Source organism: Sebastes fasciatus, chromosome 5 (genome assembly GCF_043250625.1).
Source record: "Sebastes fasciatus isolate fSebFas1 chromosome 5, fSebFas1.pri, whole genome shotgun sequence".
Classification (NCBI taxonomy): Eukaryota; Metazoa; Chordata; class Actinopteri; order Perciformes; family Sebastidae; genus Sebastes; species Sebastes fasciatus.
Genome location: NC_133799.1, coordinates 34176811 through 34199130, shown reverse-complemented (window position 1 = coordinate 34199130; position 22320 = coordinate 34176811). Strand labels below are relative to the sequence as shown.

General features: G+C 43.0%; 1 protein-coding gene across 1 annotated transcript in view; it reads right to left on the bottom strand.

The window, feature by feature from the left end:
• The window catches only part of naaladl2 (N-acetylated alpha-linked acidic dipeptidase like 2), a 534957-nt gene extending 520392 nt beyond the window's left edge, over nt 1–14565 (bottom strand). The window contains exon 1 of the mRNA XM_074636907.1: nt 14518–14565. The gene's annotated coding sequence lies outside the window, so the exon portion shown is untranslated. The remainder of the gene's footprint in view (nt 1–14517) is intronic.
• Between the last annotated feature and the right edge of the window lie 7755 nt (nt 14566–22320).

Sequence of the window (22320 nt, the reverse complement as noted above, 5' to 3'; positions counted from 1 at the left end):
TGCAAGGTATAAACAAAAATGTACACGCAAACAAGCTTAAACGAGGAGAAAAAAATAAATATTTAGAGAAGAGCTGCAGAAGCTGAGCGAGGGATGATGTGCTGCGGTCAGGCTGCCAAGCAGGCTGTGGACTGCCAGCACTGGAGGAGTCTGGTTTCTCATTTTTATGCCACTAGGAATGAGTACAAGCATATACTCACACTTTGAATTGAATTGCGGGGCACATTCAACAGATCTGTCTCTGATCTACCTTTTGACCTTCGGTTTTTTAAAGACAACATTACCAACGAAATGTCAGCGTAAAGTCCAAAAATCATCATGAATTAAAAAAAGGAAAGACACGGGATGCTATGCCCAAAAGAAAAAAAAAGTGAAGCTGAAAGGAAGTGATGACGATGAGTTGCGGTCACGCTGCCAAGTCAACCACAGATCGCCAACATTGGAGGAGGCTCGTCTGTCTTTATATGCCATTTAGCATGAGGTGATATTTTTCTAAGAAGACAAAATAATATGCCAAGAGTAGAGTTGACGGCCTTTTCTCCTACTCATCCATAGGCATGAAGACAAGTAACCATTAGACAGTAAACTCCTGTTTCCCTGTGGTCTTACTGACAGAAATTATATTTTTCACGACATCATACGTCAGTCAGAAGTTATTGGACTTCTTGTCTTTTAGCACAACACTTTAAACATTCTATAATTACCAAATAGTGACTGTAGGTATCAGTAAACTGAACACTATGTGAGACCTTTCATTGTACTAGAAATGACTGGGGTCTTATTATGAATGACTCATATCTTGATAGCTCTTATTAAGCCCCTCTCTTAATTTTACAGGTACATGCAAAACTGGTTGACCTTTCCAATGACTTTAATACACACTACGCGTGTCCCATTAGGACGTGAGACCACCTAATTAACAAGCTGATTATTATTATTATTATTATTTTCATTTTTAGATGTAATACAATGGTGGTGGTTCATTATGACAGTTTGACATCAGGTCCCACATTGTGCCCCGGGCATCTCCACTGTGAGCTGCTTTCTGTCAACAAATCTGTGTTGCAACGAAACCTAACCAGACTTGATGGATATCAAACCGTCTGAAAAAAATAAAACAACTTACACTTCCTGTATAAGCAGCTAAAAGCTGTTGATGATGATAGAGTTGTAGTGCAGTTGTCAATAAAAATAAATGCGGACATGATGTTCACTGTGAGCGATTTCCTGACTGAAGCCTGTCTCAACTTTCTGCAGGTTGATTTTTCGTATGTATTCAAATGAATGTTAACCAATAACTTCCTTGAAGCTAAGAAACCAACCCCTTTCTAAAAGGGTGCCCTCTGTAAATATGAGGTGCATGCGTCGGCGTCAGCATTCACTGGTGTCAGCGGGATCTCTATTGTTATTATTTGGGGATTTTATTTGTTTTTACATGACTTGAAAGTTTATCTCTTTAATACTACCAGTTTCATTTAAGTTTTAAGTAGTTGTAGTAGTAGCAGCAGCAGTTGTATTAATAGTACTAGCAGTAGCAACGGTATTAATAGCAGCAGTTGTGGCAGTAGTAGTTGTAGTAGCAACAGTAGTAGTAGCAGCAGCAGCAGTATTAATAGTACTAGCAGTAGCAATGGTATTAATAGCAGGAGCAGATGTGGTAGTAGTAGTTGTAGTAGCAAAAGTAGTAGTAGCAGCAGCTGCCACAGTATTAATAGTACTAGCAATAGCAACAGTATTAATAGCAGCAGCAGATATGGCAGTAGTACTGGTAGTAGCAACAGTAGTAGTAGCAGCAGCAGCAGATGTGGTAGTTGGGTTTGTTGACTGTACTGTCAGCAGGGTGTTGTGATGCGTCTAGTGCAGTCTACTAAGCGAGCCATTGCATGTAGGGATGCCTGCAATCACCCTCCTTTAAGTTTCTGCCGCTGGCCAACCCCGTTTCTGGGGTCCAGAAAGCAATGTGTAAGTCTTTCTGTGGTCAGTACATAGCCTCTCCCTCACCAAGACTCCTACTATGCCTCCTCGTGGCAGCCCATGGTAACTGGGGTTTTGCGACCCCTGGCTGAATTAGTAGGAGATCTCGGAGCTGCAGTGGTCCCCAGAGGTGTTCCACCAACCACTGCCCCATTGCCACGTGGGTAAACCTTGGGAGGTACGATGGCTAGGGGAGTAAACCCTGATCACAAATCTGCAGTTGGGGACCGGCACAGGCGGAGTCCAGTAGACCGGACAATCGGCAGTCCCCTGCAGCTCCATCCAGATGAAGGTCGTCACGAGTTTCTCATGCCACTGGAAGTCTGTCTGGTGGAGTCAAGATGGTGGGAGTGAGGACTGCGCACCCACACCCTCACCCTCTCCCTGCGCAAGCCCCTTGCTCCAACCCCCCTAAAGCCCTGTGGCGATATGGAATGGCGGCAGGCACAGGCCAAGGATGTGGCTGGGAGTGCCTAGCCAAACCATGCACGCAGGCGGCAATGGAGTGATGGTCGCCGAGATACGGGATGGAGCAGCGTGTCCCCTCGGCAGCTTCCATTGCGTCTGAGCAGCCCAACACTGCTCACCCCGAATGGGGAAGGACCTAGAAAAGGTGGTCTGAAAATTGTCTGCTCCTCCTACTCCGGACGGTAAACCGCAACCGTCGGAGCATCCCTTTACTGCGGTCGAAAAACAAAGAAAATTAACTTGCACGTCGCTTCGTGGAACGTTCGCACGCTCTTGGATATGGCTGTAACACCTGACAGACCACACCGCAGAACAGCACTTGTGGCTCTCGAGCTTGCTAAGTACAAAATTGACATTGCAGCACTTAGCGAGACCAGGCTACATGGAGAGGACTCCCTGACAGAAGTCGGTGCAGGTTACACTTTCTTCTGGAAAGAGGTCCCCGAAGGCACACATCGCCTCCATGATGTGGGTTTTGCAGTGAAGACCCAACTGCTGCAACGGATCCCTGACTCCCCTATCGGCATCAATGAACGACTGATGACGTGGCGAATTCCCCTTACAAAGGGACGCTCTGCCACCCTCATCAGTGCCTACGCACCGACCTTGGATGCAGAACACATTGTCAAAGAGGACTTTTACAGAAGTCTTGACTCCATCATCCAGAAAACCCCAGCTACAGATAAGCTCATACTTATGGGAGACTTTAATGCCAGAGTGGGCACAGAGCATCACATCTGGAGTAAGATCCTAGGCCAGCATGGAGTGGGGAAAATGAATAGCAACGGGCTACGGCTCCTCTCCCTCTGCGCGGAACATCGCCTGGTCATTACAAACACCACCTTCCAGATGAAGAACAGGCTTAAAACCACCTGGAAACACCCCCGCTCAAAACACTGGCACCTCCTGGATTACATCATCGTCCGCCAAAAGGACAGACAGGACGTTCTCATCACCCGCGTCATGCGCGGGGCTGAATGCTGGACTGACCACCTTATGGTCAGATCCAAACTCCGTATGGGTATTCAACCACGTCGCCCAAAGACCGCCCCAATCAGAAAACTAAACTGCACAGCACTCAACAACCCCGACACTATAGGCAACCTCCGACAACTCCTTGCAAGAAACCTCAACCAAGTTCCAGAGGAACCCACTGATTGGTCAGCTCTGCGCACAGCCATCCACGCTGCAGCCTCGGAAGCACTTGGCCTGTCAAGGAAACGTCATCAGGACTGGTTTGACAACAACTCCACAGAAATAAAATCACTTCTCAAAGCAAAGCATGAAGCCCACATAGCTCTCCTGGCAAACTCTGGATCCTCCACTCTGAAAGCCACTTTTGCCAAAGCAAGAGCTACAACCCAGCATGCGCTCCGGACCATGGAAGACGCATGGTGGATGCAGAGGGCACAAGAAATCCAAAAGTTTGCAGACTGCAACAACACCCAGGGCTTCTATGATGCCATCAAAGCCATATATGGCCCCAGGAAGCAGACCATCGCCCCTGTCCGATCAGCAAACGGGAACACTCTTCTCAAGGACCGCCATGATATTCTTGGCCGCTGGGCGGATCATTTTGAGACCCTCCTCAACCACAGAAACCCCGTTGATCTCCATATCCTCAATAAACTCCCAGACCTTCCACCAATCCTCCCTCTTGACACTCCACCACAGTTCTCTGAAACTCATAAAGCCATTGAAAGCCTAAAGAACAACAAAAGTGCAGGACCTGATGGCATCCCAGCAGAGATCCTCAAACATGGGGGGCTCCTCCTCACACACCACCTACATCTCCTGATCATAAACATCTGGAAGTCTGAGATAGTCCCTCAGGATTGGAAGGACGCTAACATTGTGGTCATCTACAAACAGAAGGGCGACAGAGCCATCTGTGGGAACAGCCGCGGAATCTCTCTCCTCTCCACCGCAGGGAAAGTGCTGGCAAAGATCATGCTCAATAGGCTGGTGGAGTACATTTCGGAAAGTGCTCTCCCAGAAACGCAATGTGGTTTTCGGAAGACCAGATCCACTACTGACATGATCTTTGTTTTACGGCAGCTGCTAGAGAAGAGCAGAGAACAACGCAAGGACCTGTACATAGCCTTCATCGACCTCAGCAAAGCCTTTGACACCATAAACCGTGAGTTGCTCTGGAAACAGCTCTCAAAACTTGGGGTACCACCCAAGTTTCTTTCCATCCTGCAGCAACTGCATGATGGGATGCAAGCCAGAGTTCTCACAGGAGGACTCCAGTCAGAGCCCTTCAAGGTCAACACTGGGGTGAAACAGGGCTGTGTCTTGGCACCGGTCCTGTTCAATCTCCTCCTCTCAGCCACTACCCACCTCTTCCACCATACCCTGGGACACAGAGATGGAGTTCACCTGGAGCACCGCCTTGATGGAAGTCTATTCAACATCCGACGGCTCCAGGCCTACACAAAGACAAAGACATGCCAAATCCATGAGCTCCAATACGCAGATGACTGCGCTGTCTTTGCACATAGCCCAGAGTCCATGCAGCATGCCCTTAACACAATCTCCAGCCTATACCAGTCCTTTGGTCTCCAGGTCAATATTCAAAAAAACGAAGTCATGGCACAACTCACTACCCAACCTCCTTCACTCCCTAACTTTCAAATAGGTGGTGTTCCACTCACAGTAGTTCACCAGTTCACCTATCTTGGCTCCACAATCTCCTCAGACTGCTCCCTTGACACTGAAATAAACAGTCGCATCAACAAAGCCTCATCAGCCTTTGGGCGACTCCGTAGAAGGGTATTCCAAAACAAAAACCTGAAGATCAGTACCAAGGTGGCTGTTTACAACGCGGTATGTGCCTCCACTCTGCTCTATGGGGCAGAAACATGGACCCCATACAGACGGCATATCAAAAACTTGGGAGGCCTTCCACATTCGATGCCTCCAAAAAATCCTCGGCCTCTCTTGGGAAGATCGGGTGCCTCACACAGAGATCCTTTCCATGACCAACTCCATCTGCATGGAAGCAGCATTAGCAAAAAAACATCTCCGCTGGATAGGGCATACTATCCGCATGCCTGACCACCGCTTGCCCCGCCAAGCCCTCTATGGGCAACTCAGCAACGCAAAACGGGCTGCTGGCGGACAAAAGAGGCGCTACAAGGACTACACTAAAGACCTCCTCAAGCGCTGCAACATAAACCCCACCCATCTGCAACATCTGGCACTTGATAGGTCAGCCTGGCAGGTCACCTGTGCCAGAGCAACCGAACAAATACACCACACCACCCAACAGAGGAGGACCGAAAGGCGTGCCCAACGACACCAGCGGGCAGCCGGCATTACAACAACATCTGGGCTCCCTTGCCCCATCTGCGGGCGAGTGTGTGGCTCACGCATCGGCCTCCACAGCCACATGAAGTGGCACCAGCGCCAACGACGCTGAACCCCCTCCCCCATCCCCCAACCCCCTGGAGCAATCGTCATCATCGGACACGATGGACAGCTAAGAAGAAGTCGTTGTAGTGGCAACAGTAGCAGTAGCAGCAGCTGCCACAGTATTAATAGTACTAGCAGGAGCAACAGTATTAATACCAGCAGCAGCATATTTGGTAGGAGTAGTTGTAGTAGCAGCAGCAACAACAAAAACAGTATTAATAGCAGCAGCAGATGTGGCAGTAGTAGTTTTAGTAGCAACAGTAGTAGTAGCAGCAACAGCAGTATTAATAGTACTAGCAGTAGCAAAAGTATTAATAGCAGCAGCAGATGTGGCAGTAGTAGTTGTAGTAGCAACAGTAGTATTTGCAGCAGCAACAACAACAACAGTATCAATAGAAGGAGCAGATGTGGCAGTAGTAGTTGTAGTAGCAACAGTAGTAGTAGCAGCAGCAGTATTAAGCTGTGTTAACACTACGAGCGGCACCGCAACATTCTACAAGTCATTTAATTGTCGCTGCGTGATGGGCGTGACGCGCTACAAATAAAATTGAGCTGGTCTCAACTTTTTTTCAGCACGCAAAGATGCTGATGAGTTGCATAATAATGTTTTCAGCTCACTTAGCAGACACTTAGCAGTCTTTGCTTGTTTGTGCAAAGTCAACTGAGAACATTAGGCCAAACGTACAAAGAGCTGAACCGGGGGCATCTGAGTGGGTAAAGTTGTGTATTATATGTAGGCCTATGGGAATCCAAGAGGGTGAATACACTGCGCCTTTGTGAGTGTATGTGCATTATCAAACATATCTCTACATTAAGAAACAACTAGTGTGTTGGATCCAGAGCCCTGTCACAGCTCCGTCATTGGTAACAGGAGTCCACTAAGACACACACACACACACTACCTTGTATCCCTGAACCACATTCCCATACTGTATCCCCACCATTCATCTGAGGTGAATCAATAGCTCAGTTAACAGCGCAGGACCGAGTTCAGTGACAGCACTTGTACTCCCGGCGAGAGAGGAAACACAGGGACACATTCAGCGCGGCACAGCTAATCACCATTAAAGGCTTACAAGAGAAAAGTAGAGGAACAGGACAAAGAGAAGGAGAGGGAGGGAGGGTAGGAAAGACAGGGAAAAAAACAAAAAAGGAGAGAGGCCGACAATAGGAGAAAGTTACAATAGGGCATCTGTTCCAGTGTTGAACAGCAAGAAAGAGCTGAGACTGTAGCAGCAAGAGAGCTGGCAGGCATGTTGATAGGCACTTTTAAAGCTGCACTGGGCAAAGACGTTTCTATGAAAATCCACCTCTCCTTTCATGAAAGATGCAATAAGACAGAGTGACTTCCTTCCTGTTGGGTTACAGGTGACAAAAGCCTGCGAGAAATGACAAAATATGAAACTGCGTAGCATCTAAATGGGGAGCCGATTGATTGAAAAATCAGATGCTGGCTATTGCCAGAAGCCCCGCGACCATGAATAGGATAAGATAATGGATAACGGATGGATATTGCCAGAAGCAGTTAACTTAACGTTTGTCTCGTTGATTGAAGAAATGTCCGATTTGACAGTTACTGCTATGTTATAGGTCAATTTACAACAACCTGTACGGCTCTGTCCATCTCATCCACACTTTGATGCCATTTTTGTGCCAACTTTTATGTCTGTAGATTGGTTAGATGGCATATTTTGAGTCTGTGGCAATATATATAATCATATAAATCATAATATTAGCACTCACTTTTAGCATTTCACTTCAGTTAAGTCCAGTGACGACAAGAAATCCTGTCTGTTTTTTTGCTTCACCAGTTCTACCAATAATGTAATTTATTCTTTATAGTAATCTTTAAAGGTCCCATATTGTAAAAAGTGAGATTTTCATGTCTTTTATATTATAAAGCAGGTTTAAGTGCTTTATAAAATACTGTTAAACTATCAAAGCGCTCAATATACGGAGAAATACACACAGTCCGTATTCAGAAATTGCGCGTTTGAAACAAGCTGTTAGGATTTCTCTCCATTTGTGATGTCACAAATATACAATATATAAAGATCATCACATGGTTTTAAACATAAACATTCTAAATGTGTCCCCTTTTATTTCCTGTTGCAGTGTATGTAAATAACATCAGCTGACAGGAAGTAAACATGGACCCAAACTGTTGCTTAGCAACACAATTCTGTTGAAATGTGCTAAAACGGAGCGTTTCTGACAGATGGTAAATACAGGTATATTCAGGCAGAAAATAATAATTTTTTGAACATTACAGCATGTAAACATGTTCTATTAGAAACACAAAATACAAGTGTGAACTTGAAAATGAGCATGATATGGGACCTTTAGGCTTGACTCTCTTGTACATTTGTGACATGTGATTATTAAATGAGGCTAGAGCTGAAAACAATTCCATATTTCACAAGAAATATATATATATATATATATACTTTTTTTTTTTAATTTGTTCAGTAAAGTATAGTTTGCACAACAGCACAACAATTGACAGCTTCAGTAGAACAATAGTATCTAAATCTTCCTTCACACACATTTAATTCCACCTCACACACAAACATTATGGTACATTCTATGCACATATGATTACGTAATATAGTGCAGACCACACAAATACACCCAACTACAAAGTTGATAGTGCTCAGTAGGTGGCCCTCAGATACTGTTGGTGCTTCTAAAACAGAAGTTATTTACCATCCCTCTCCTCCTCGCTCTCTTTCTCTCATCCCCTCCATCTCTAAATGTTTAGCTATGTGAAATGGATCTCACACCATCACAATGGGGCTGAAAATTAAAACAGGCGACGCTCGATTGGTCACTAAAGATAAAACACTTTGACTGGTGCTAAATTAGGAGCGTTATCAGAGAGCACAGAAAAGGAATGTGAACGCCGAAACACCGTTGATTTAATTCGAGCAGCTCAGCCTCAGTGGGAGACGAGCTGCGCTTTGAAATTCAATATTCAAAAGCTGTCCCGGAATAACAGCAGCCATTGTGTTGAATTTGAACAGAAAAGATCAGTCGCATGATGCGGAAAGATCATATTGCTTCTTGAGCTGCCTGCCATTAATTTGACTCGACTGCAACCGTGATCCCCGAGCACAGCATTTAATGCGAAATGACAAAATATTACAACCGGTTCTCTCAAATGTCAGCAATCTTCCCCAGTGCAGCTCACAAGCCTTTGTATGCCTGCAGCTTTTGGAGTAACTCAGATATGGATTAGATGGCAAAACTCCACATATGAGAGACTAAGTAACAGCTTAGCAACGATTTGACACGGACTAGATGTTGATACGACGGCCTGCAGCAATGCTGAACCTATGTAAATATTAGGGGTGTCCCCAACTAAGAATTTACTTCGTCAAATCTGATCGGTCAAGTTTTGCCTAGCGTCGACTGATCGTCGAATCCTGTTTTTCTTTGCTCATTGTTCCATATTCGCATTTGCCACATTGGCTTCCATTTTTCAAAGCAATTTTAAAGGGACATTATGTAAGAATCAGAAATTGCATGTTAAAAGCGACACCTGTGGCCGTTAAGTCAACGACATCAGCGTCCTGTTGTTCGCGCTCGCTCTAAATAGACATGAACGAGCATCGCTCAAAACAGTGAGGCGACACACGTCAGCTAAAACCACAATATCACTCTATATTTCACCTGCTTGGCAGTAATGTTATAGCTGACCAAATAAAGGTCTCTCCAAGAATCAGTGCTGATCATAGTGTTGGCTTTTCCAGGGGAAGACAGGGGAGACACCGGAGTTTTGGTCGGAGACGATAACGTTTCTCGCAGCAGAGCAGCAGTTATTTCTGCACAAACGTCCACTGTACATTCTCTAGATATTCTCAGAGCTAAACTAACTCTTCTGTGTAGTGTGCGCGCATGCACGTGAGAGGTGGAGCAAAAGAGCAGGTGAGAACGAGCGCAATGTGTGAGTGAAGGCAAGCAGGCAGAGGAGCAGAGTACAGCAGAGACTCCGGCCCTGGAGACCAAAGCAACGGTCTCCCCCGCGTCCTCCGACTGCGGCCAACACTGTTTAACAGACGGGCTTCACTAGATAGAACTTTTCGGTTTTGGTGCTTCCGTGTAGTTTGTGTTGGAGTCTGAGTCTGAACAGCGTAGCCACACGCGAGCGCGCATGGGACACCGACCCGCAATGATTTATATGTGTAAGAAGTTACAAACAGTCCCTTTAAGTAAATTTAGACATTCGGCTCCCCCGTATAGCCATAATGGAATTATCCTTTGTTTCATTACCACATTTTCTCACCACTGCAACGATTCGCGTGACGCCGTGTCACGAAAGCCTATCAGCATTGAGATTCTCCTGCTGTTGTCACTGACGTCCTGACGTCTTGGGGGCAAACTTATTGTGGCCATTTGCAGGCACCCAGAGCTAATGAAGTTATGGTAAGTGTTAATGGAGCAGCTACAAACGTTAGCATAGCCTGGCACTGATCTATCCGAATTCCATTTAAAAAAAAGCATTTAAATTAGTTTTTTTGCTTGTCGTCTTGTGGACAGAGCTGACAAAGCAGGAATTTAGACTTTTTACAAATCAATATTATGATGTCATTATTTCAGCATCATTTTGAGACGTTTATTGCAATTAAATCAAAGCACAATCTGTTTATTTGGGGTTCATACCACAGTAGCGACGTGTGGCTGCTAGATACAGTCAGTGTATGTGAATACAGCTCGCCGCCGGGTGACGTTATGAACCCAGACACAACGGTGTTTGGTTTTTTCCAACATATCTGGGACTTCAGCAACATGTACAAAGCAGCAACAGTGGTTATTTCTTCCATTGGTTGATGGTGCAAAATGGTGGAAAGAAATTGTTGGTAATGTTATCTATGTAGATAAGCTCCTTTTCCTCTCCGACACGTCTAGCATGAATGAACACAAATGGTACCGGTTGTTCTGACTCTTTTAGGTTTTAGGCTACCTACCTACTCGGCTGACGCTAGAGAAAGACTGTCGTTGTTAAGTCGACTTATGACCAAGAAGAACTGCAAAAGTCTACACTGCAAGCTTTCAGCCACAGTAGTGGCGCCACGTTCAGATGCGCGTAGGCAAAGCTCAGAGCCACTCACAGTCACTGTAGTAGCAAATGAAAGAACATACACTTTAAAGCTGAAGTAAGTGATTGGAGCGAATTGGTAAAAAAAAAGTTATTTTTATAAAACGGTCGCTATATCGTGACAGTAGTACATGAAACAGGTAACCTGAAAAAAATCATGTTTCTCTGTGTCCTCCGGTGCTCCTAACGGCATCTGCAAGATTTCACAGACCCGAGGAAAACAAGCAGTAAGAGCTGATCTGAGGTCTGCTGTCCAGCTGCCGTCTATGAGAGCCGGCTGTCAATCACTCGCGAACTCCAACCAAACGGTCAAACTAGGCAGCGCTGATCAAATATGAATCAATATTCTGTTACGTTAATGCCTATTTCTCTCCTCAAATGTTTTCAGAATCATCTAGTAGTGCAGGGTTTAGCTGAAAAATTAGAAAGTTTGTGACGGCGCCGCCATTATGAAATCTGGTGAAGGAACGCCAATTTCCGGTCACATGACCGGAGCACATCCAATAGGAACGCTGTCTCAATTAAATGACCTGTGATTGGTCAAAATCTCCCGTCACAGGCTAGATTTTTTAAAGCCTGACAACAGAGCCATGAGGAGGAGCAGAAGTCTAGTTATCTCTCAGAACACTTGAATTACAATATGCTGAAAGGTTATTATGGAATTTTTGCCCAGTGATGCCAAAAATATACTGCTAATTAATAATTAATTACGGTCCACCAAAATAGCAGAGCAAGTTGTGCTGGCAGTAGGAGACAAAAGACTCAAAAACAGGCCTGAAAGGCATCCGGCGTAGACAGCTTGTCAGTGTGATGTACTGATTCAATAAAGGACTTGGAAGTCTCTTTTTTTAAGAAGATGTTGATTATTGTTATCTGAAAGTTTAATGAAAATATGTGAAGAAAATGTTTTTTAACTTGCATTACACTTAACATATCAGTCAAATCAGTAGACCAATAATATGTAGAGTAACAAAATGGGGCAGAAATGGGCCTCTGTCAGGGCAACAGGCGTTTTAAAGGTCCCATATCATGCTCATTTTCAGGTTCATACTTGTATTTTGTGTTTCTAATAGAACATGTTTACATGCTGTAATGTTCAAAAAACACTTTATTTCCTCATACTGTCTGCCTGAATATACCTGTATTTACCCTCTGTCTGAAACGCTCCGTTTTAGCGCATTTCAATGGAATTGCGTTGCTAGGCAACAGTTGGGGTCCATGTTTACTTCCTGTCAGCTGTTGTTATTTACATACACTGCCACAGGAAACCAACTGTGACACATTTAGAATGTTTACGTTTGAAAACGTGTAATGGTCTAAATATTGTATATTTGTGACATCACAAATGGACAGAAATCCTAACGGCTTGTTTCCTCCGAACTTAAACCTGCTTTATAATATAAAAGACATGAAGACATGAAGTCATCAAGCCTATTGCCAGATGGCCTAGAATGGATTGGCCGTTCAGGAGTCTTCCCAAACTTCCCGACGGCCAGCCCACCCCCTGCTCTGCACCTCTTTTTCTCCACTTCACTACATAAAGGACACACTATACTTCCTGCATTGGCACTGAACCTTGGGGTTTGGATGTAAATCGTGAGGTGTGTAATTATACAATATGAACAGAATTCAAAGGGATACTGTGCCAAGGTATTACCACACAGTAAAAGCTGGAGAAAGCCCCCTAGGGGCTTCACTACAGATGAATATTATGTCTGAGTGAGTGAGGTCAGGACATGATGAAAAGCCATGGAAGCCAAACGTATCCAACTTATCCAACTCCTCTTCCTTTCAGTTGTTTTTTTTTTTCTTTTTCAGCAGGGCAATGGCAGCAGAATGTCAGCAGCAGTGGCACAAGCATGATTCATCTTCTTTGACATGACCTTCTCAGTGAGACCAAGGAAACCAGACAACAGCAAAGATTTGTACAGAGATGGTATAACATTTGGGGGGATCTATTGGCAGAAATTGGAATATAATATTTATGTATTGCATTTAATGTATGTATTCTTTAGTGTATAATCACCTGGAAATAACAATTGTTGTGTTTTTTTTCGTTACCTTATAATTAGCCGTTTATATCTACATAAGGAGCGGGTGCTCTTCCCAGAGCTGGCCGCCATGTTTCTACAGTAGCCCAGAACAGATAAACCAAACGCTGGCTCTCGAGTGGGCCATACGAGTTTTCATGTTTTCGCGTCGGCCACCATATTTATCCTACACCAGGGTTCAGCAACCTTTACGATTAAAAGAGCCATTTCAGGCAACAACAACAACAACAAAAAATCTGTCTGGAGCCGCAAAACATTTGATCATTTTGACAAAGGTAACACAGTTTATAGTCTAAGTATATAGTACATAAGTCTAATGCAGTGAGGGCCAAAGAGACAATGCACTACGGAGTATTAGGGCCACGTTGAGGGAAAAAAAATCTGAGATTTCCAGAAAAAAAGTCATAATATTACGAGAATAAAGTCATACATTACGAGAATCTTTTTTTATATAACGAGAATGAAGTCATAAGTTAACAAAAAAAAGTTGTAATATTACGAGAATAAAGTCATAACAGTACGAGAATAAGTCGTAATATTACGAGAATAAAGTTATATTACACGTAAAATTAGTACTTTATAATAGTATGACTTTATTCTCATAATATTACGACTTTTTTCTCGTAAACCTATGACTTTATTCTTGTAATATTATGACTTTATTCTCGAAATCTCAGATTTTTTTTTTTTTCCTCAATGTGGCCCTAATACTCATACCGTCGTACATGAGACCTACAACAATGACACATCAAAATTTAAATGTAAACAAAAAAGTTATTCATTTCCATTTTTAAAAATCCACAGGGAGCCACTGAAGAGGGGCTAAAGAGCCGCATGTGGCTCCGGAGCCACAGGTTGCAGACCCCTGTCCTACACCCTCGGCAAACGGGAGAGAAGTTTCAGTTGGTTGCAATCTGCAACCTCACCACTAGATGCCGCCAAATCCTACACATTGCTCTTTTAAGCATGAAACCAAAAGCAAATTACATTCTCGCCACAATTAAATACTTATCCACATACAAATCTAGAGTGTAAAAAGCTAAAGAGTGTACAACACAATGAGTCAACACTAACCAGTGGCGGGAAGAATAAGGAGCTGACAGCTTAAACGCCACCGTTTTCGTTTCTGGTTGCATAAAGGAAGACTAAAGCAAGTATGTTTCTGTAATTGTTAAAAATAGAAGACCTTTCACTGACATTGAAAACCTCACTAAATAAGAAAACTTCTTTGCATGAAATGAGAACCTAATCTGGGTTGTCAGGCTTGAATCCACCCCCCCCCTCGTGTATCCTCCACACATTTACTGTTCACAGCACAATCTTAACTTCAGACTGTTTCCAGCTGAGTCTGCTCTACCTAATCTTTTCCTGGCAGGGGGATGCTAGCTTTAGTGCACGGAGCAGGTATTTGCATTTAAAGACATCGTGGTCATTTCACAAAAAAATATTTTAAGTAGGAAAAGGTGAAGAAAAGAGTGACATTGAGAAGAAATGAAGGCTTTTGTCTACCTGCAACCATCCGGGATAACGAACTCGGTGTAATGGCAGCACACCTGGGTAACAGGAATGACAGAGGAAAATACATCAGAACACTGAATGCCAAATACTGAATTCATCAGCTCTGACATCAATTCAAGCCCACTGGGTCAGAACAAGACCTTCTGGAGTCCTGATGACGATCCAATGAGGTCAAAGCATGTTGATGAATTCCCTATGTACCATATGAGTCATTACACTGTAGAGTAGATATGACTCAGGCTGACTCAGAGGCTTAAAGCTGAAAGGTAAGACATTGTAAGTGCATTACTGGCTCGTCAGTCTTCCCGTGGTTTCTTTGTCACCGTCACTGTATGAAAGGTTGGATGTGATTTTGTTGTGCATATACTAGCACTTAAAAGATAATAATATCCTAAGGCTGCATTAAGTCAAGTCAAGTCAATTTTATTTGTATGGCTCAAAATGACAAATTTGCCGCAGTTGGTTTTACAATCTGTACAGCATACGACACCCTCTGTCCTTTACAGTACGACCCTCTCATCGGATATGGAAAAACTTAACCAAAAAAAATCCTTTTAACAGGGAAAAAAATGGTAGAAACCTCAGGAAGAGCAACAGAGGAGGGATCCCCCTTCCAGGATGGAGAGACGTGCAATAGATGTCGTGTGTACAGAGTTACAACATAATAAAAATACAACATAGACAATCCATATGACAAAAAATAATACGTTTAATGTGAACATATGTGAGAAGGTGGATCCAGGAGGATGTCAAGCAGCTTCTTGGCGTCCCCAAACAGATAGAGCGAGAGCAACACGACCCCCTCTCCACGCCAGATACGTAGAGCCGGTGCAACACAACCTCCTCTCCACGCCAGATAGATAGAGCCAGAGCAACACAACCTCCGGACGCCAGATAGATAGAGCCAGAGCAACACGACCTCCTCTCCACGTCAGATAAATAGATAGAGCCAGAGCAACACGACCACCTCTCCACGCGTCTCCATAAGTCGATGTTATTGGCCACTCGGAAGGTAGAAGACCTTTACAAGCTGATAGCTAAGCTAAACTAAGATAAGAACAAAGATTGGGAAATTGTTGCAGTACAAAATAGAAAAGAGTGCAGCTATATAGAGTGCAAATATAAAGTATAACATATCAATAAGGTGCTAATTCAAAATACACAATGCTAAAAATAGAACGGGTTAACGGTAAAGATCATACAGTAGATATGTATGAGGTGGCATATAGCTATATATGTAAGTACAATATCAAAGCGCCTGTAAGTGTATATGGTTCTTTCGGAATGTTAATGATGTTGCACATTATATCCCATTATGTCAGTTTCCGCTTGTGTACTGTCTTTTCAAAATAAACTTTCATCATAGCTTTATTTAGTTTTTAGGTTTACTTACACAACAAAAGTACTTGGCTAGGTTCAGCAAAAGATCGCGGTTTGTGTTAAAGTGATTGTTCGTTATGTGAAATAACTACGCTTGTTATGTAACTGGCGTTAATTAAGCACATAAGTTACGTAACAAAATTAAGGTAAAATAGGTCAATGTTGACTCAGTTTCACACAGGACACAAACAGCGGTCTACTGGGTGAAAGCCCTGTGTTTGTTTGACCCATCTATCCTCCCCGACTTCCTCCCTATGCAGACTTTCTCGCTCTTTGTACTAAACCCGGTGTGTCTCACACAGACGCTAAAGGGTGTCTCGGTATCAGACGCAGTTGGGGCGCTGAACACGTGTCGGTATTTGAAGAGAAGGGAGTGAGAACGGGACAGAGCCGGCTTTCCCAATGAGCTTGTTGAATCTGTCGGCGTTGACAGCCCTCACATTATGGTTTTAACGTTTTGAACAATTGCCATTATAACACATCCAACAGTTACAAAGTAATATGGAGTTATGTTTTTAGCCACTTGGCAAAAGCAAGTCCAATATTCACTCTCCTTTTAGCTTTGTTTTTGGACTCCACCAACTCCTGAGAAATAGAACTGGCTCATTAGCTGCTAAATGTTCCACTATTTTCACTAGCTGGTCGCTAACTGTGTCTGTCTGCTGCTTAGTGCCGGGCAGGTGCAGTCGATTTGTGGCAGCATTTTTTTCACTGAAAACAGCTGCCTGATGATTCTCTATAGGTTTGTCACCACAAATGATCCCTTTTATATGCACATATAGCTACAGTATCCAAGGTTGATCCACTGTTGAAAGAAAATATTAATTTGTCCAACTTTAAAGCACACATAGTCGCATGGTGACCTCAATTGCAATAGTGAGAGTGATATAATCCGTCCATTTATCCATCCATGCATTCATCCAATAAGGCTGTGACCAACAGCAATGACCCCCGACAACCACAGCCTCCTTGACCACCCACCCAACACCCCAATCATGCTGTTACACATGTACAAACATACATGCATAAAATCACATTACTATCAAACCATCACAATGATGGTAATTTGCGCTGGCTGTCAGACAGGTCTTGGTCGGAGGCGTCAGCGGCCTGTCATCATGATCGCAGCACTGTGAAACATGGCACAGTGTGTGCAGCCTCCTAGCAACTCTGGCTGGATATTACTGAGCTGTTGCATGTCCAATTAACCCAATGATATCATATCATGGCTGATATGGTCTGTATGAAAAACTTACTGGGGGAACGCAACAAGCAAGCCAAGTCATAGTGCAACAGTTGACTCATGAAATGAAGCACATATGAATGTTCAGCAGCACTTTTTCTCATTGTGTCTCCAATCTGTGTGTCTGATCACAAAATCACAGCTAAGCCTCTAAGCCCTATTATATTATATAAGTCACAATTTAATTAAAGAAGCAGTCTGTAGGATTCAGTGGCATCTAGCGGTGAGGTTGCAGATTGCGGCCAACTGAACACCCCTCCGCCCACCACTCCCTTTCCAAGCATGTTGTCCGTTCTGGGCTACTGTAGGAACATGATGGTGCAACATGGTGAACTCCATGAAGAGGACCCGCTCCCTATGTAGATATGAAGGGCTCATTGTAAGGTAACGAAAACACGATTGTTAGTTTGAAAACAGTTATGAATATTCCTTAATCCTACACGCTGAACCTTGCAGGCACTTCTCTTTCTACCAGCAATTTATTACACCAGAGTTACAGAAATCAAACTAGAATGGCACTCGGAGAGCGCAGACCTCCGCCAAGCTGCCCGAGTACGATTGCCCCCCCTCTCCGTTCAGCTTGCGCCATCATCCACGTGAATTTTAGTTTATGTTCAGATCAGCTGTACGCAGCGGAGCATCGTAAAGCACTTCATTCAAACTGGACAAACAAAGTAAAACTCACCTAAACCGTCGTCGTTACTCTTTCCAACAATCACCAAGTGTGCTTTGGTCGAACTCAACTGTAATTTCACCGAGATTAATGCTAAAAAACGCCAAATCTACAGTTGTTCCCCCCCGCCCCCCGCTCTCCCTCTGTCTCTCATCTCTGAAGGAAAGAGGTGGGGTTATGCGTCATCAACGCCTCATCAGTTACACTGCGCATGTGTGATACCCAGAGGCAACCACAATCTAATGGATTGTTAATTGTGCCACACTTCACCCCTCCAAAAAATTTCATTGAAATCCATCGTAGACTTTTGGAGTAATCCTGCAAACGGACAAACCAACAAACTTAGCCAGTGAAAACACAACCTCCTTCCTAGGCGGAAGTAATAATTTTAAAAGGTTATCAACGAATTCCAAAAGGCTTATCTTTAACAAAGTCTCCTTGAATTCAGATCATCTTTTTCATTCACCTTTATTCAAATCCAATGACACAACAGTGAACACAACAATTCAAACATACAGCAAGCCTCATCATGCAGCAGCTGGCTTGTTTATTAACAAATGGATATTTGTTCCTCTCCTAGTGCAACTCTAAAATCCTTGATGGGGGACAAAGCTCATCGTCCTCGCTCCATGCAAAAAAAGCATTCTTACGCCCGGGACACACAGGGAACGTTAGCTGCGTCTGGCGGCTGCGTGTGGCGGCTGCGTGTGGCGTGGTGGCTGCGTGATTCAGGCATTGGGTGTTCACACCAGCTGTGTTTCAGAATTCAAGAAGAAAAGAAACTCCCGTCCCTTGGTGGGCTCGAACCACCACCCTTTCGGTTAACAGCCGAATGCGCTAAACGATTGCGCCACAGACAGCCAACGAGCTCAAGCACAAGCAACACGATGCTGACTTTCGTTGACTTAATGGCCACAGGTGTCACTGTTAACAAGCAATCTGTGATTCTTACATAGAGTCCCTTTAATACATCATGGTTTAGAGACCAATCCTCGTGCAGAGGGGCGGACTAAACCATTTTTCGCCTTTTGTAAGAGGTGAGAACTCAGAGAGCCTCCACTATAAAATGTTTTTGATACAGTCTCTCATATTCAGCTAATTTTTATTTAGTTATGACACTATTAGCTTATTAATAAAAAAAATACATATAACCCCCCACCCCATTGGGGTCTGAATTTCAACACCCCTGCATGAATAGGATTGAAAAAAAAAAAAATACTGTGTAATAATTTGGCACTGAATTCAGCCAAACACAGTGATCTGTTGGTGCCAAACGGCTGCAGATGGGAGCTGTATCATTACTGTAAATGAAAGCTTTTGTTGCCTTGATTTACCACTGGTTCTCATCTCCCAGCTAAGGCTAATCTCTGCCTCCTCTCTCTCTCTTTCTCAATTCATGCTTCACTTGTGAAGCATTTTGTAGTATTTCCTCAATGCTTCTGTATAGATTATTATGATTCCATGATCCAATTTTTTTTTTGAGCCGCATAAATAAAATAATTCGCATCATATTGGATATGCGACCACGTAACGTTGTCGCTGTTGACAGCGCTGTCACAGTGTTCCTCCGACGCTTTATCATGAGCGGCCCACATTCATCTCCTAAAAAATGACAAAGTGGATCTCACATTGAAGTGACAACTAGATGACATGTGACACAATGAATATTGCTATGGAAATGAGATTTTTTTTGATATATAAAAACAGGGGCATTCTTACTGGGGAAAAAAATTGTATGAATGTGCTGTTATTGGGTCTGTTGGGTACCTGTGTTCGCCTCCTGCTGAGTCGGCTGTCTTGCAAAGCTACAGCCACATCATTAATAATGCAAGACCGGGGTCAGACGGTGTCATTGATCCGCCTGTATGTGCATGTGTCTCGGGCCGTGTGTATATATTCGAGGAAGCGTATACAGCACATGTGGGAGCTAGTGTGTGGTTTTGTCGTTTTTGTACCGTGTATGTGTGTCTGTGTCTGTGCTAGAGGGGCTTGTCTGAATGTCAGCCGTAACGAGCGAGTGGCTGCCACCGCTGTGGTCTCCACGGCAACCCCTGTTTAAAAGGCTGCTATGCTACTCTAAGGAGACACTGAGGGCAGGTTAGCATTATGGGATGTCGAGCTGCACAAATGGAAATAGGTCTGCTACATCTGATAAGAACCAATACATCTCTGTTTTCACTTTCAACATGAACATAAACTATTCCTGTTTTAAAGGTCCCATATCATGCTCATTTTCAGGTTCATACTTTTATTTTGTGTTTCTATTAGAATATGTTTTCATGCTGTAATGTTAAAAAAAACCACTTATATTTTCCTCATACTGTCTGCCTGAATATACCCGTATTCACCCTCTGTCTGAAACGCTCCGTTTTAGTGGATTTCAACGGAATTGCAACGGAATTGCGTCGCTAGGCAACAGTTTGGGTTCATGTTTACTTCCTATCAGCTGATGTTATTTACATACACTGCATCAGGAAATAAACTGGGCCACATTTAGAACGTTTACGTTTAAAACCGTGTAATGGTCTAATGGTCAATATTGCATATTTGTGACATCACAAATGGACAGAAATCCTAACGTTTCAAACACACAATTTCTGAATACAGGCTTTGTGTATTTCTCCGTATATTGAGCGTTTTGATAGTTTAAACAGTATTTATATAGCACTTGTACCTGCTTTATAATATAAAAGACATATGGGACCTTTAAGCACACAACTTAAAGACATTTATCCATAACTTTCACACCAGCTAACGCACACACACACACACACACACACACCTTGAGTTTCTCCCTTTTATATTGGGAGCTGCATTCTTGTTTTACTATCTGTTATTTTCTTTTTAATGTAATTTGTCTTATTTGTCCTGCAGAACAAGAAAGCTGCCGTAAAACATTTTAAAAAGGGGCCTTCCTCACAGGCGTAATTAATAACATTAACGATAGCTGCATTCAGTTTAGGCGCTCGCACACCATGCAGAGAGCTCTGGTATTGTGCATGCTGGCTCGCTGACATTGGATTTACTGGGACCTAAAAATGGGAATGGCACCATCATTAAATTTACTGTGCTTTTCCTGCTATGTCAAGTTAAAATGTCCACCATGAGACAGGTCTATTGAGTGAATTCAGCAGAGCAGTGAAGTTAATCAAGTAGTAGTAAATGGAGAAATGTAATTTATACTTCTACGTGTACATTTCAAACATGTTCTAAATTTTTTTTTTCTCGGTCAACTCATCCAGCGTGCCTTTTCACAGAAGTTTATCGATCTTCAAACGGAGAAACAGTTTGAAGTACAGTAAGCAGTATGATAGGGAGGCTTTCGGAAATGATACTCAATACTTTATAAAAGGCTTTGGTGTTACATACTTGAAATAGCAGAAGCCTGGTTGAAAGCATTTTATCATTTAACATCACAGCATGGTGCGGCAACTTGAGTGCAAAGAGCAAAAAACAAGCTCTCAAAATTGTTAACATTGCAGGGAAAGTTATTGGCAAGTCACAAAAACAAGTTTTTTTTTTAAATTTGTTCATGCTCACTATGCTTTGAGCTGATCTCTTCTGTCCATCGTTTTAGGGACCCGAGGACTTATACAAGAAGTCTTTTATTCTCCTATGCCATACTGGCATTGAACAAAACATGACTGCATCAGGGAACATAAGATGTGCTCTCTTTTATTATTTCTAGAACTTATATTTGCTACTACCATCCCATTTGGATTACTGTATATTGCATACTGTATATTTGTATGTTTTTAATGGTGTGTTGTATTATGTGTATTGTATTTACCTTGCTGTACTTGGGAAACGCCAAAGAGTCAATCTAATCTAAAATAAGGTATTTAGTATGTTTCCTCGCCAACCAAAACCATCCACATGTCACATAATTCAGTGTTGATTTATGGAAAAAAAAAGAAGACAAATTTTGGTTATTTGTGATTATAATTCTCATTATGAATTAATCTGAAATAAGCATGTCTTTTTTTTGTTAATTTATTAATTATTTAGTATTTAAAAAGACCAAAATATTGAAAAAATGCACAAGGTAATTATAGGTAAAAATTACTTCTTTTTTTTTTTCAAACAACAGTCCAAAAACCCAAAAGATTCACATTACCATGGTATAAAACTCACATTTGTGAAGATGCAACCAGAAAATGTTTGGCATTTTTGCTTTATAAACAGTTAAAGCTGAAGTAGGCGAGATTGGAACAAATATGATAAAAAAAATGCTATTTTTATAAAACGGTCGCTATATCGTGACAGTAGTACATGAAACAGGTAACCTGAAAAAAATCATGTTCCTCTCTGTCCTCCGGTGCTCCCAAAGGCATCTGCAGGATTTCACAAACCGGAGGAAAACAAGCCGTAAGAGCTGATCTGAGGTCCGCTGTCCAGCTGCCGTCTATGAGAGCCGGCTGTCAATCACTCGCAAACTCCGACCAAACGGTTAAACTAGGCAGCGCTGATCAAATATGAATCAAAAGTGTTCTTCAAA